Here is a 13423-nt window from a genome sequence, read left to right on the forward strand (position 1 = left end):
TCAAAGATGAGATGATTCTCAACTACCCCTTAAAGTACAGCTTTATTAATGAAAAGGGCACAGATGCAGATGGTGTGGCCAGAGATGTCTATGCTGCTTTTTGGAGAGAATTTCTGGATTGTGCAGCAGAGGGGGGGAAATGAGAGTGCCGTCCCTGTCACCAAAATGGCAGGAGGAAGAATGGAAGGCTTAGGGAAGAATATTGGCCAAAGGATTTCTGGACCAAGGATACTTTCCATTGCGCCTTGCCCCAGCATTTACCACAGCACTGATATTTGGAGAACATGCTGTGTCTAATGATATACTGTTTGAATCTATGCTCTTGTATCTTAGTCAGTGTGAGAGAGATCTCATAACAACTGCTTTACAGGAAGACATTGACAGTGATGGCCAGGATGAGCTATTAGATCTACTGGATCGACTGGGAGTGAAAATGGTTCCATCACGAGAGAACCTTAAAGCAGTCCTCCTTCAAGTAGCACACAAACAAATAATTCAAGAACCTAAATACGCTCTTGATAACATGTCAGCAGTTCCCGGACAACCCCTGAGGACCGCCATAAGCACAACAACAAAAATACAGGTCATGTATGAAGACAAAGTTGACAAGTTGATTGAAGCAAGTCCAGTGACTCCAGCTGAGAAACAAGCCCTCAGATTTCTGTAGCAGTACATACGAGGATTAGATGAGGTGGGCCTCAGAAGGTTCCTGAGATTTGTGACAGGCTCAGATGTCATCTGTGTCACAAAAGTTGAAGTGATATTTACAGCTTTGGAAGGACTGGCACGTCGGCCAATTGCACACACCTATGGATCAGTTTTGGAGTTACCCTGTACATACAACTCGTACCCAGAGCTAAGGGTGGAGATGGAGAATGTCCTGACTAGTAACTACTACACTATGGATATTGTGTAGTAAGAGAATATTGTACACACCAGGCAGGGTCCATCTTGCCATTGAAAATGTATTAAACTGGTTAATATTTTAAACCTCAGGAAGAAGTAATGTGCTGAGCCAAACTTGCCCTTGTTGCTTTATGCAACTTCTAGAAGTTATAGATTTGATAGCCATTTAACACTGTAACAAGTCATGCAACAACCTCCAGAGAATCTATTGTTCTGCAGTCTTCCATGCAGTATTTTTTGTTCAAATAGTTCAAATTTCTTGATGTGAAACAACTGCAGTAAATTTTGTGCCTGATAATGAAATAATTGCCATAAATGCTTTGAGGTTTTCATATTTCAGCAAGCTAATATCCGAGCAATGTAACAGACTGTGAGGCTCAAAGGTTGTTAAGTTTGCCAACTTGTAATGTCTTCTCAAATACAGAGAGCTTTTGTAAGTAATGGGTGTGAATTTCATTCCATATGACAGAAAAGAACAAACTGTGTTGTAAAAAATTATAATTTCCCAGTTTTTTTTTTCTATCAGAAAAGAGTATTATGTATAATGGCTGTCATGTTAATTCATAACTGTAAATTTTCTTGTTGTGGTGATTTCAAGGGTATAGGCTAATTAGTCTTATCACTTGAGAGCTGACTAAGTAACAGCACTGGATTCTGTGGTTAACTTTTAACTCAATGATTGTTCCAAAAATGTCTGAGTTTTACACAATGACCCCATTTATCTTATGAGCAAAAAAATGTTACATACAAATGTTTTAAAATGCTCTTATGGATGGGGCCAATACTGTTTTGGTTGTGTTTCCCATCAAAATATTTTTTATTTTGGCTGTGTAAATATGTGTAATGCTTTCCTGTTCTTAGGATTATGAGAAGTTGGTAGACATAATTCACAAAGGAAAGTGTAAAACCAACAACTCAACCAGAACCTGAGGTCCACTAATGACTACAGCTCATTTTCAAATTTATGCACGCGCACGTTTAGCGGAAAAGAGCGCGCCATACACGGTCCAGCCATAGTCTAATAGCCTACTAGGTTTTTTTTACCTAGACTTGTTGACCGTTTCTTTGGAATTGTCTATATTAGATGACCTTTAGGTTGGATACTCCCTTGAAATATAATTTTGCTCTAAAGAAAGATTTTACTTTTCAAAACGCATGTGTAAAAATTTGTAAGTTATTAGCCTTATTCATGACTGTTTGACAAGACATGTACAGTCAACTACTGACTGTGTGTGCACAGAGGAATGTCAAGAAATAGAAACGTGTCAAAACACACAAATTAAATAAGCAACCTTGTGACTTATATTAAAAAAAATGCCACTAGCCTTATAGGTTCTCTAGATTAGGCTACTCTTCACCAAAGTACTCTTCTTACAGCAGCAGTGGCCTACTTGCTATTACAGCTGAGTATGGATGTAGGCTCGTAAAAATAGGTAAAGCTCAATTGCTTCTTCTGGAGTAGTAGGTGGGTGTAGATTGTTTTCTGACATTGCTAGGCAACAAATGTCAAAAACAGTCTCATCACATGGATGTGGGCCTCTCGGCAGGCATTCCTCTTATTTGTTGATGGAATACTGTCTTGAGGTAGTTTGTAGTGCCAAACAGGTGGGGAAAGCTGTACATAATCAGTGGTCGTCCACTTGGGGAAACAGCATTCCTGCTGGGGCGAATTCTGTGGCAGTTCCACAGATGAGCAACTTGCTGTAGCTCCCTCTGGAAAAAAAATTGACAGTTAACATTTACAGGGATAGTTATATTGTTTTTTTTTTTGCTAATGTGTACCTTTATATCATTATTTCTCTCCATAGAAGCTGCAAAGAGACTCTAATAAATTATATGGGGGAAAACATACAGTCATCTGCAAAATGCATTCTAAAGCTCAGCTGAACCTTATATAAGGTTTAAACAGAGAAAGCTGGTGTCATTAAAACTTACAGTATTTTTGCTACAACAACAAGTTTTTAATTTTCTTATTATCCTAAGTGTAAAGGGTTTAAAAAAATGCAAATACAGTTAATTAAAATCTGGCATAAAGACATGTTAAAAAGTTATTGGAATAGTACAGTTAATTATGTTACCATTTATTGCTAAAATAAAGAAACTGTGTTTGAATAAATAGACATGTAATTTATTGTGATATTATACCTTAAATGGTTACTTGCCAATGCCAATTTCTTTGTATTTTACTTGTTACTGTGGTGGGGCGATACTTAAACAGGTCACTAGGTGGTGCTGCAGAATAAATCATGCAGTGAAGCAGAACGGAAGCATAAGTTTTCTCCCTAGTTGTTCCTACATACAGACCTTTTTATATACAGTCAATGATACAGACAGATACAGGAACAGAATACACCCCTCCCCGACACCCACCAGGGAAGGGGGACAACATAAGCAAAAAAATCCTTTCAGTGAAAACATAAAGAGTAAAATTTGAATTAAGAGGAGTAAAAATAGAAGAAAGATACTCCTCTGACTGCTAGTCTCATTTCAGCTTCAGAAGAATTTAGGAATGCATTTTTGGAAATAAGAAGGCCAGCAGATTGTGCCTTTATTAGCCTACACATTGGAATTCTATGAACAGTAGTCTAGGCTATGGAAAGGATTAATCATTAAAGCGTCCAATATCTACTGCAGTGTGCAACGTATGAATACTATTGCTTTACTGTAAGACAGAACTGTCTAGTTCATTGAAGTGAATCATGAAGTTAACAATTAGCCTAATTTATTACTCAACCAATGCAAATTGTTATCTTAATTCAACCAAAAAGCAGAAAGACTTAGCCTACCTCAATTATTTCCAGACAGGTGAACTGGATTAGATTTTTATCGAGGAAGTCCCCTGAGAAATGGTCCAGGTCCTTTAAATCTTGAAAGACATTGATCCAAAATTGTGCATGGTGTTTTCTTAAAAATCCCCACCACTCTTCAATCCTTTGGTTATGATTACTTGAGCCAGTGATGTATCATCTCTCAGAAAACTCATCTTCATGGTTATCTCTTAAAAATATCTGCTCCACTGAACAGTTCTCTGTACCCAGGTCTGACCTGATACGTGTGGAGTGCCACTCCTGCTTTCCACTTCATCAATGAAGTACCCAGCAATAACCCTGGAATTGCTACTTGTGGAATAAGCATGTAGCCATATGACCATGCGCGAAAATCCATCGACAGCCCCATTAATACAGATTCCATATGGTTTTAGTTTGTCATATGAATCGACATGCCACATGAAGTTGGGACCTGGGTTTCTGTAGAGACGTCGTCTTCGACGATTCCGTAGCCTCAGCTGTACTCCTTGCGGATCTAGGATTTTCAGCAGGTACCTGATAGTTCTTTGGGAAACCACTAAGCCAGCCTGAGTGCTTTTCAGATGCATTAATTTATTGCCATGAAACATCCCGTACTGGTTTAATTGTTCCAGCAGGAAGAGAGCGACTTCGAGTAGGTCAGAGTGGGCTTTTCGTCTGAACAACCCCAAGGACTTAAGATACCTTCGCAGTGTTGACATACTAATATTAATGCCATCCACATTAAGTAACCTCAATATTTCCCAGTGTCTCATACCTAAGAAGAAATAAAAGCATATCAAATCCAATAGCGCAGTCATTGTCCACTTTTCATGCAGGTCAGCAATGTCCATAACTTTTCTCATAATTACAAGATCTTTTCTTATAATTATCAGATCCTGATCTCGTAATTATGACATCTTTTCTCATAATTAGGACAACCTGATCTCGTAATTATGAGATAAGGCTTTAAATTTTTTTTTCCTTTGGTGAATGCAATGCGCTTCCGTAGTATTCTCTTTCAGCAGAAGAAGACGGATAAACTGATAGAAGATCACCTGTGTGTTCTACCTTCTCAACCTTACGTCGACTTCACTGATTGCTTTTGCTGCTGCCTAAGAATCAGCCGTGCCGTTGAAACTACCGGCATCGTCAGAACCGAGCCGAGAGAAAATGCCGCTAGATTTCCTAAAAGGACTGACGCATCTACTCGCTACCACTTGCTTCATGCTTTTTTACAGTGAAGATGCTTTGCTGCTTGCTCTTGCCTGCGCTTGCATTATTTTGCATCTGCTTGCATTATTTTGCTTTTTTTTTCCTGCTAGAATTATGAGCAGTGGCTCTTGGATACTTTTAAATCAGTGGGACTGTCATCTATTCAAATAAAGTAGGCTATTGCCATACTTTAAACACTTATGATCCTGGTGCTACACGAGTGCGGCCTATCAATAGCACTGCCCTTCTCCACGGACAACTTCCACAAGTGTCTGCAGAAAATTGCAGCGCTGGAAACCAAGATCCACAGGTTAGACTATGCTGGACTTTACCGTGGACCCAAAACAGTCGACAAGAGCATGCTAACACATGGCTAATTAGCACCAACAAGACTACCAAGAAGCAGGAGGCCTGTGTACTGGGTAATAAATCTGAAAGTGGGAGTCCTCCCTGGAAAGCTCTTGGTGCAAAGAGTAAATAATTTCCTTGGGAAATGGGAGGACGATTAACAGGCAGAACCCAGCGCCCTGAGATTTGTGATGTGACTGGCTGGCCTGCATTATCATCCAGACAGAGCGCCTCTTCAACCCCTGTTCTTAGTAGGACACAGCCGTGGACAGCTGCGAAAGGGAGAGTTAGCAACGAACCTCCCCAACAACCGTGCAACAGCAGAACAGATTTTCACCACTATTGCTGGACCCTGGATTTTCGTCTGATGACCTGGATAACATCCCGTCCTCACACAGAAGGGTAAGGACTGAGAATAAATCAGAAAGTAAAAGGCTGCAGGGAAAGCTAACGACTGGGCCTCAAACTCTGATTGTGGGTGACTCTGCTGTAAACGATGTAAGAAGCATGTGCAGTAAAAACACCAAAATACTCTGCTTTCCGAAGGATACGGTGTCTGACTTGGCAGAAAGAATCCGGCATATCGTGGCTGAACATCCTACTGTGAAAAACATCATACTGCACATCGGGGCCAATGATGTTGTGAAGCAACAGTCTGAAGTGTTGAAAGAGGACTTTAATAATCTGTTGAACACATTTAGCTATTTGAATGCTGAGGTGTTTATCAGTGGCCCTATACAAATTGTCAACATGTCTCTCCTCTCAGGTTTTTTCCCACAGGCCCTGAAAACTGCAGTCATTCAGCCACTCTTTAAAAACAGCAATCTCGACAGGTCACTAATGAGTAATTATAGGCCCATATCAAATCTCCCATTTTTAAGTAAAATCATTGAAAAGGCTGTTTTTCAACAGCTTAGTGCTTTCTTGGCACTAAATAACTGTTTTGATGTCTTCCGGTCAGGTTTTCGACCACACCACAGACGGCTGTTGTTAAGGTCTTCAATGACATCCATTTAAACACTGACAGTGGCAGAATTTCAGTCTTACTATTATTGGATCTCAGTGCTGCATTCGACACGGTCGACCACAACTTATTACAAGACAGACTTGAAAACTGGGTTGGACATTCTGGCACAGTACTAAAATGGTTTGAATCCTACTTAAAGGACAGGGACTACTTTGTGTCTATAGGTAATCAAACATCTGAGCTAAAAAAAATGACGGATGTGCCAGAATTTTCTTCAATTAAACAAAGATAAAACTGAACTCATTGTTTTAGGAGCCAAGGAAGAACGATTGAAAGTCAGTGCTCGACTTCAATCAGCAATGTTAAGAACCACAAATCAAGCCACAAATCTTGGTGTAATCATGGACTCAGACCTGAATTTAAGGAGCCAGATTAAGACAATTACAAAGTCAGCATACTATCACCTGAAGAATATATCAGTTAAAGGACTTATGTCTCAGCAAGACCTGGAAAAACTTATCCATGCATTTATCTTCAGTCGACTTGACTACTGTAACAGTGTCCTTACAGGCTCCCTAAGAAACTATCAGACAGCTGCAGCTGATTCAGAACGCTGCTGCTCGAGTCCTCACTAAGACCAAAAAGGTGGATCACATCCCTCCAGTTCTGAGGTCTTTACATTGGCTTCCTGTATGTCAAAGAATTGATTTCAAAATCCTGCTGTTAGTTTATAAAGCACTAAATGGTTTAGGGCCAAAATACATTTCTGATCTTCTGCTTCGTTACGAACCATCCAGAACTCTCAGGTCGTCTGGGATCAGGTCTGCTTTCTGTCCCCAGAGTCAAAACTAAACAAGGAGAAGCAGCGTTCAGTTATTATGCTCCAGCATAGAAACTGTCAGTTCTTTTAAATTAAGACTGAAGACTTTTCTTTTTACCACTGCCTTTAATTAAATCAAATAGATTGGTAACTTTCACTGCACTGTAATGTCCTGTTTTCTTTTTCTTTTTTTTTATATTTTCAGTGAACACTATTTACACGTTGAGAAATGAGTAGGTAATTGAGTGAAAAGATAAGAGAGTGAGATTGAACAGAGTGAAGGAAGTGGTCTTAAATCCTGAGTGATTTGCAGGACCCTCTGGCCACCTGTAAACACGCAAGTGGGTCCTGTTATTGTTCCTTGTTGCTGTGACGACAGTCGTTAAGAGTACCTGTGGCCAAGACTGAACGACCATCGTTGGTATCTTCACCTGAGGTTGGTAGGTTACGTTTGTTGAGTTTCCTGGACAGTAACATCAAGTTCACACGAGAAGATGTTCACAACAACAGTTTGGCCTTCCTGGACTGCGCTGTACACATTGAAGAGGACAGGAGCCTGCAGATTGGTTTTTACAGAAAACCCACACACACAGACCAATACCTACTGTTCGATTCCCACCACCCACTGGAGCACAAGCTAGGGGTCATGAGAACACTGCACCACAGAGCAGAAAACATACCAACAAGCGCCCAAGCCAGAGAGAAGGAACAGAACCACCTGAAGGGGGCACTTACAGCCTGTGGATACCCTAAATGGACCTTTGTGAAAACAGCCACAAGATCCGAGAAGACCAACACTACAGGGGAGGAAAAGAAGGGTCAAACGCAACAACATTGTGATTCCATACGTGTCTGGAGTATCAGAGAAACTCAGGAGGATTTTCAACAAACACAACATCCCTGTGTTTTTTAAACCCAAGAACACACTAAGACAGATGCTGGTACACCCCAAAGACCGCACACCCAAACACAAGAAAAGCAATCTAGTGTATGCGGTCCAATGCAGTGAGGAATGCACAGACCTGTATATTGGGGAGACTAAACAACCACTACACAAACGCATGGCTCAACACAGAAGGGCCAACTCCTCAGGTCAAGACTCTGCAGTCTACTTACATCTGAAGGACAGAGGACACTCGTTTGAGGACCACCAGGTGCACATTTTAGACAGAGAAGATGGATGGTTTGAAAGAGGTGTCAAGGAAGCATCTACACCCGGGTTGAGAAGCCATCGTTGAACAGAGGAGGGGGTCTACGCCACCACTTATCCCCCACTTACAATGCTGTCCTTTCATCACTTCCCAGGAAACTCAACAAACGTAACCTATTGGCCTCAGGTGAAGATACCAACGATGGTCGTTCAGTCTTGGCCACAGGTAGTCTTAACGACTGTAACGACTGTTAAATAGCTGAGTTTCCCTGCCAGTCAGTCAGAACTGAAGAAGTCCTTCGGATGAGGGACGAAACGTCTTCCAGTATCTTCAACCAAGTCCAGTTGCCCTTGATTTTAACCTTCGTTGGATATACAAATAAACTTGCCTTGCCTACCAAAGCGACACGTAAGAAGCTTTAGTATGTCTGTGCACCAGATAGTTCTATGAATTTGTTATTTTAACTTGTACAAGCTTCATGTGGTGAGTTTATGCTAAGAATCTTCAAAGGGATATTTAAAGACAGCCTTGTCTGTCATGCTCTTGGGCTTTTGTGTGGTATTTTTCTGTTATTTTGTTAATGTCCATTCCTGTTTAATTTTTTGCCTCTGTGTTCTTGCTTAGGTTTGGTTAGTTGATCATTGGCTCCTTGTTCTTTGTTTTATTTGGTTTCACATGTCCTTGTGTATTGTCGCTAGCTTTACTTCCTGTTTTATATTGTAGTGATCAGGTTCATGTGGTTTTTGTCTAGCTTTCTTGTGTGTGTGTGTGTGTGTGTGTGTGTGTGTGTGTGTGTGTATCCATCAGTTCTGTTCAGTCAGAGTGTTCTGCTCTGTTATCCTTGTTCCCTGGATTATTCCCTGTGTTTTTGGATTGTCTTGCCCTTGTTGGATTTAACCAGTGTTTGGACTCTGTACTCTGCTTTTGTTGGACTTTACACCTGAGTTTTCACTGCCTTGCCTTTTGTTGATCTTCCCAGTAAGTGAATGTTTTCATTTAGAATAAATCTTTGGCTTGAACTGAATGCTCCTAGTCAGTGTCTGCCTTTTGGGTCCACACCTAAGCCAGTGTGTGGCTGCTTACTAACCCCACATGCACACAACACGTGACCGCTGCAGCTAACCAGACTTGTGACCCACAGCAGGCTAGCATCAGAGTGCGTCTCAATTTCTGTAGTTCGAGAGAGATTTTCCGCCATCTTGATCCTGGAATCACGTGGTATGAACCGTCATCTTGATTCCAAAATCAGCCGGCCTCGAGCCCATTCTGAACCTGCTCCATATCTCTCTCTCTCTCTCTCTGCTCATTTGGTTATTGGTCCCTGATTCAGGGTGGTGCCCTGTATTTATTAATTTATAATAGATAATTTGAATATTAATAGTTTTATTAATACTTCTAGAATATATTTGATATTCAGTTAATAACCAAATCTGAACCCATGTTGAAAACCCCAACTGTGTGTGTGTGTGTGTGTGTGTGTGTGTGTGTGTGTGTGTGTGTGTGTGTGTGTGTGTGTGTGTGTATAAATATATATATAATGTCAGATCCGATCTGCACATCACATCATTTCAGCTGCTATAATCATGACAACAGTACAATCAGCTTCTTAGGGTCAAATTATTAGGCTGTAATATCAACTGCTGTGTTTCCTGTTGTAGTAATAATAGTGCCCATTGTGTATGGTCATTCCAACAGTGACATTCCTGATAACAGTTGCAGTTAGGACTATATAAGATACATTTTACTGTCATTTTGTGAAGGGACTGATGATGAAACGCTCACCTCATCAAGATGAGGGCTGAAATCATCTCCTGTTTTCAGGGAAAAGGCCGCCACCAACTAGTTACTGTATTTCTGTGTTGTGAATGATTAGGCTGCTGTAATCTGTGACTTTTTTCAACTGGTGCTATAATGTTTATTGGAACCTCAATGTTTCTACATGTTATAATGTTGACAGACATGTTCCTCGATTGTGAAGATCTGATCTGTAACCTTTAGTGGTGATAGCTGCTGCTCTGACAGAGATCACAGCTCAAACAGTGGACAGATGAAGCAGCTGTGGAACAGGTCAGATTTAATTGACTTTGCTTTAAAATGATGACTCTGAGGAAAGGACATCTGATTTCGGTAAATGCCAGTTTCCTCCTCTCCTCGCGCCTCCTCCTCGACTCGCATCTCAGGTAGCAGGGACTAACACATGGTGTGAGGAGTTGAGGGGTCAAGAGTCGAGAAAGCAAGGTCGATGATCTGGTATGGCCAATATTCTGAAGGCTATTCTCAAGTGTAGTTGTTACACTATATTACAGTATGCATGGTATTTTGCATTTAGCAAAAGCTAAGATGTTGAGAATCAAACAATGTAAGCTAACACCTCTAATTTGACCATGGTGTTTTTTGTTCCATATGATGTAAAAGGAACTGAGGCGTCCCCTAACATCCTTGATGCTCATTATGACTTTGTAAATATTTTGAAAATTATTAAATTATTATAAATTATAAATATTGGGCAACTTCGCATTAAACAATATTATATCTTTAACCTGATACTGATGGACTCACAGTATGAAGGTTCTGCAAGGGTGTTTGTTTATTTTCATATCTGGACTTACCGAGCCTTTCTGCAGTTCCTCACAGCTGGAATCAGTCTCTGTCGTCCCTCATCTGATGTGTTGTACTTCTTCAGGTCCAACTTATACAGAACCTCCTCTGACATCTGCAGCATGTAGGCCAGAGCTGAGCAGTGGATCACAGAGAGTTCCTTCTCTGATCTGTTCTCTGACTTCAGGAACTCTTGGATCTCCTGATGTACTGAGTGGTCGTTCATCTCCGTCAGACAGTGGAAGATGTTGATGCTTCTGTCAGGAGAGATCCCATCACTGTTCATCTCCTTCAGGTTGTTGATGGCTCTCTGGATGATTCCTGGACTGTTGTCTGTCTGACCCAGCAGGCCTCCTAAGAGTCTCTGGTTGGACTCCAGAGAGAGGCCATGAAGGAAGCGAACAAACAGGTCCAGGTGGCCATTTTTACTTTTAAGGGATTTCTGCATGGCTCTCCTCAGAAATTCATGCAGGTTTGGGGTTATAAAAATGTATGTGAAGTATATTAAGTCCTCCAGTCCCTCTGTGGTCCTGCTGGTGTAACAGTGGAACATGTAGACTGCAGCCAGAAACTCCTGAACGCTCAGATGAACAAAGCAGTAGACTGTTTTCTGGAGGATCACACTCTCTCTTTTGAAGATCTCTGTACAAACTCCTGAGTACACCGAGGCCTCTGTGACATCAAGACCACACTGCTCCAGGTCTTCTTGGTAGAACATGATGTTTCCTTTCTCCAGCTGTTCACACGCCAGCCTCCCCAGCTTCAGAAGAACCTCCCTGTCAGCCTCCGTCAGCTCCTGTGGACTCATCTCATGTCCCTCATCGTACTTCTGCTTCTTCCTCTTTATCTGAACCAGCAGGAAGTGTGAGTACAGGTCAGTCAGGGTCTTGGGCAACTCTCCTCTCTGCTCTGTAGTCAACATGTGCTCCAGAACTGTAGCAGTGATCCAGCAGAAGACTGGGATTAGACACATGATGTGGAGGCTCCTGGAGGTCTTGATGTGTGAGATGATTCTGCTGGACAGCTCTTCATCACTGACTCTCCTCCTGAAGTACTCCTCCTTCTGGGCGTCAGTGAAGCCTCGTACTTCTGTTACCCTGTCAACACACCAAGGAGGGATCTGATTGGCTGCCGCAGGTCGGGAAGTTATCCAGACGAGAGCCGAGGGAAGCAGATCCCCCTCGATGAGGTTTTTCAGCAGCAGGTTGACTGATGACTTCTGTGTGACATCAGACACAACCTCACTGTTGTGGAAATCCAATGAAAGTCTGCTTTCATCCAGGCCGTCAAAGATGAACAACAGTTTCCAGATGGCGAGCTTCTCTGCTGGGACCTTCTGTAATGTTGGATGGAAAACATGGAGCAGCGTGAGGAGACTGTGCCGCTCATCTTTGATCAAGTTCAGCTCCCTGAACGAGAGCAGAACCAGCAGACCGACATCTTGGTTTTCCGAGCCCTCTGCCCAGTCCAGAGTGAACTTCTGCACTGAGAAGGTTTTTCCAACGCCAGCGACGCCGTTGGTCAGAACCACTCTGATGGCTCTCTGTTGGCCAGGTAAGGCTTTAAAGATGTCCTGGCACCTGATTGGAGTGTCATGGAGGGTCTCCATCTTGGAAGCTGTCTCAAGCTGCCTCACCTCATGCTGGGTATTAACCTCTTCACCCTGTCCCTCTGTGATGTAGAGCTCAGTGTAGATCCTGTTGAGGAGGGTTCCACTTCCTGTTTCATCACTTCCTTCAGTCACACGTTCACATCTCCTCCTCAGACTGATCTTATGTTCATCTAAAACCTCCTGCAGACCACCTCTCACTAAAGAAGAGAAACAATGTGAGATAAAACAAAGAATATGTGCTGATTATTTTCATTACTAATATAAAAACCATCAATATCAGAATATCTGAAGAAGCAGACAGATGTCCAGTCTTACTTTGTACAGAGCTGCTCTGACTGGCTGTCTGCAGTCCAGCTCTGGTTCTGGATCTGTCTCCACACTGGGGACAGGAGGAGTGTCCTGATGAAGCAGACTGGTCCCAGTATGAGGTGATGCACCGTCTGCAGAACAGAGACTGGATCCTTCAGGACGTCCTGACACAAAGCACAGCAGGACGGCTGCTCCTCCACAGGAACAGGACTCCTCTTCCTCTCTCTGTGAAGACATTTCTTTAGAACTAAAATGATTTGTTGCTTGTTGTTGAAAAATCTCCAGATGTGTCCGACACTGTGTAGAAGCTCAGATGGTCACAGAGAACAGTAAAAGTGTCGTTACTTTTCTGTTTGAATTCAGCTTTCAGTCAGTAATGAAGATGATTGTTCCTTTTATTTCAGCTCTCCTGCTCTCAGAAACACTAATTAACTGCTTTTCCTGTCTGACTGTCTGATTAAACATTTAGTGATCTGCCTGCAGTTTGTTATTAACACAAACTCAACACTTCCTGCAGCTCCTTCACAGTAAAAGCCTCCATTAAAGAGAGCTGATTATGTCCTTCACTGTTTTACAGTCACTCTGGGCAGCTTAGCTTGAGTTAGTTAGCTTTGAACTGAGCTTAGAAGTGGTCTAAACACACAGCATGTAACAGCGGTGTCACAGGTTCAAGTCCACACGGAGCCTTGTTTGGATGTCATTCTGTTTCCT

The 13423-nt window shown here is 41.9% G+C and overlaps 1 pseudogene; it reads right to left on the minus strand.

Annotated features, from left to right (window-relative positions):
- LOC119886543 overlaps nucleotides 1-13423 on the minus strand; it is a 62951-nt pseudogene that overhangs the window by 44533 nt on the left and 4995 nt on the right.

The sequence above is a fragment of the Micropterus salmoides genome, unplaced genomic scaffold (assembly GCF_014851395.1).
Source record: "Micropterus salmoides isolate LMB-PRFRI ecotype aquatic unplaced genomic scaffold, ASM1485139v1 Ms_hic_scaffold_1, whole genome shotgun sequence".
NCBI lineage: Eukaryota > Metazoa > Chordata > Actinopteri > Centrarchiformes > Centrarchidae > Micropterus > Micropterus salmoides.